The sequence below is a fragment of the Patella vulgata genome, chromosome 6 (genome assembly GCF_932274485.2).
Source record: "Patella vulgata chromosome 6, xgPatVulg1.2, whole genome shotgun sequence".
NCBI lineage: Eukaryota > Metazoa > Mollusca > Gastropoda > Patellidae > Patella > Patella vulgata.
Window position 1 is genome coordinate 45,930,217 of NC_065884.2, and position 3,458 is coordinate 45,933,674.

Genomic DNA, 3,458 nt, shown 5'->3' on the forward strand with positions numbered 1-3,458 from the left:
CATGACCCATTGACGTCAATGTCATGACCTGTGATGTGTAGATCACGTGATATGGATATCGATCATGGCTATTGACTGTGTCTGAGATACTTCTCCGCAGGTAGCGTGTCTCAGATGTTTGTTCAGAATGCATTTGTAAACAATTGCGTGCACGATTTACCTTGCAAATTATGGTCGCGGTCGGGACGAACATGTCAGAGATCCAATGAACCAAATAAACATTCCATCCGTGTAGAGAAGTGGCGTAAGAGAGCCACAAAAGATATTTTGATCACACTGACACAAAATGTGGCTGTCAGTCAGGTTTTTTCGACACTGACTACTATAAGCATATAGGACCAGTCGATATCACTGGGAAAATGCCTTCATATCAAGGGAGATTACAAGGAATACAACAAGGCCACTGTTTCTATAGGTGTAATTCTAATAAAATCATTCATTTTACATAACAACATACTTAAAACATGTCTGGCCTGCTGTCTTAATAATAATCATGGATAATGTATGTATTCTCACTATAATAGTTAAAACCTAGATAATGTAAAGGCAATTTGGTGAAAATTTCATTCAAATTGATCCACTATGAACCGAGAACTAAGCGACTGAAATTCCCATAAGCCTCGGTCATCATTACAAAGTCAGTACGATAAACAGCATAGTCTCGATTATCCATTTAATCGTTTAATCGAGAAGGAAAGTTATGCAGTAAATCGGCTTGCAATCCACTAAAGATCGCAGGCTAGCGCTGCCATCTAGAGTTGATTATAGCCTGGATAGGTTAATTAATGTCTAATTAATAATTTAGATAACATTTCAGGCCTAAAGAAAGATCTGAAATAGGCAGATTTAGCTCTTGCATAATGTAGCCTATGTTTAATATTTGGGACCTAGAAATTGACACAAATGGGTCGCAACGCATATAATAATGTAATATGAATGTATGATTTACATTCAATTGTTTCTGTTTTTATTGTAATTTCTAATCAGTTATGTTCGGCGAAATTATACGCCAGAAGTCTCAATTGAATGGTAATATTTAGCGTCTGGTTATTCCAGTCTACACCGATGGTATTTATTGCGCATGCTCTCCATATAAGAATTTGTGTAAATTTTGTGTGGTGCATGCAGTCCCCCTGCACTTACTATTTGAGTCCCTTGTTCTAAATGGCGCTGAAATGATACACGATTCGTGTACCAATGGTATAATGTTTATTCATTAATCATTGTGTCTTGTAAGATCACAAGACCGCTATTAATTTGAAATGACAAATAATTCGTGTTTTCAATGTCGAAGATTTTTGATGATATTGAGTTAGAGACTTAAGCTACTAATTTTACTTTATAATTTCCCTCATCGCACACTGTATATTGGTATTTATTGGTATGGCGTAGGACACGTTTTCATTGGCCCAGTTCGGAGTAGGACTTTAAACCTCATTTCATTTCATTTATTTCCTAATTAACACTATAACAGGAGCCTGGAAAACCGGTCCCATCTGCAAAAATTCTTGGATCCGCCGCGTGACTTCCCCGCACGAGCTGACATTATTTACGGCGAGAGGAAAGGGTCAAGATGCACAATCCCGAACATTCTAGCGTTGTCTGTGTACGTAACGGTATATTTACAATGCGTATTAACCATAGTAACTCAGTGAATGCGGGCTTTCCAAATCTTGACAATCTAGACTTTAAAACAGAAATTCTGATTGGTTGGAGGTCTCGATCAATAACAATTATGAAAGTAGAAAAGTCGTGTCGCTCCTAGAATAATCGAGATTTCATGTAGGTTTATATATAAAAGTGCACGTCAAATCCAGAACTTCAATGTACATCGTAATTGCCTGAAACCAGATATAAACACAGCGAACAACGGTAACATCGTAATTGTCTGAAACCAGATATAAACACAGCGAACAACGGTAATATTAGGTGAGTATTACAACATTTTGAATGCACGTTGTTTGTTTTCTGATTTAAATTAAAAATGAAATGGGGATTAACGTTCTACTGTTCTGCTCCGACTGGGAAAAATAAAGCCAGGCAGAAGACAGTTTTTGCCCGGACAGCGGCACTACAACACACTCTCCAATATTGAATTCCAACTGCAAGGGGTTCTTTTACATGCACGCCAACGTGTACCGGTATCCTATTATAGTATTATACTATAGCAGAGGCTTGAGCTCTCTTCGAGTCACTTACTAAGTCGATGGTTAAACCGCTCTTGTTGTATGCCAGAATTTCTGAAATAGACAATAAATAAAAACTGTTGAAATATCTATTTTTAGAAAATACAGGATTGATTTTGTTGTATTTCTATTCAATTTCTGTCAAGAGTTGAACATTGCTTTTGATCTGTTTGAAAAATCTTGTGGATGTTCTAGAAGTTACCATTCAATTGACTTAAAGATTTGTATGTTCATGACATGAAGAAACTGTTAACTTTGAAGTAATTGCTCTTTATCACTTAAGTGTTATGGAACCTCTAAAAGTCAACCAATTAATTTGAAATTTATCCTATACACAAGTTTACAGTCAGGAAATAAAGAATCTTATTGATTTGCAACTACTTTCATTCTTCTATTTCCTAGAGTTTTATGTCCACTGTCACCATGGGTGATATCATAATCCTTTAGTAGCGTTTAGTGATAGGGGACATAACAGAACTAACACGGAAATATGGGAAAACAATAGTTTACTACATGTATAGTATTGCTTGAAAACGATATACTTATCGAACGTCGTGCTAGTGTATAATAAACCAGTGATTGTTTTCCCATATAACCATGTTAGTTCTGTTATGGGTGATGTCGTAGACAAAACTACTTTCAATAACAGTAAGGCAGTAAAACTAAGACCTGCAAGACCCAAAACCCTTGTGGAATCTCAAGAGGACAAAGTTATGATTGGAGTTATTGTCCTTGAAAACTTTTTTTTAAATATTAGTACCTGCTAACGACCTGAAGTTATTCTATGGTTGATTTGAATTTATAGACTGTTTTCATTGATTTCTTTTTTTTCCAGCTCCACCTATGTTGGCATTGGTTTGAAAAAAATACGACAAAGTGGAATGTTTTTACATCGTTTATAACAAAAAGTTTTTATTTTCTTTCAGCAAGCCATAAACATGTCTTTACGAGCTTTAGTTCCCCTCTTGCAAAATGACCTTTATTTCGATAGAATGTTCGACGACATAACTAGACATGCGATGAGAGAGCAGCACGATATGAGGAATGCCATGATGAGATTGGCACCACGTGATCCCATTTCTGCTGGTGGCAACAATCTGTTTAAGCAGTTGGCAGATTTAAGAGACCCCATCATTACTAAATCAGATGGTACCCAGGCTCTGGACCTCAGACTGGATGTCAGCAATTACAAACCTGAGGAAATTTCCATTTCAACTAAAGGGCAGGAACTTAGTATTGATGCTAAACACGAGGAAAAGAACGAGAATTCGT

The 3,458-nt window shown here is 36.5% G+C and overlaps 1 long non-coding RNA gene across 1 annotated transcript; it reads left to right on the forward strand.

Annotated features, from left to right (window-relative positions):
* Nucleotides 1-1,241: 1,241 nt before the first annotated feature.
* On the forward strand, nt 1,242-3,197 carry LOC126823717 (uncharacterized). The gene is made up of 2 exons (XR_007681271.2): nt 1,242-1,929; nt 3,113-3,197. It is a non-coding gene; the product is annotated as an uncharacterized LOC126823717 (long non-coding RNA).
* Nucleotides 3,198-3,458: the final 261 nt, after the last annotated feature.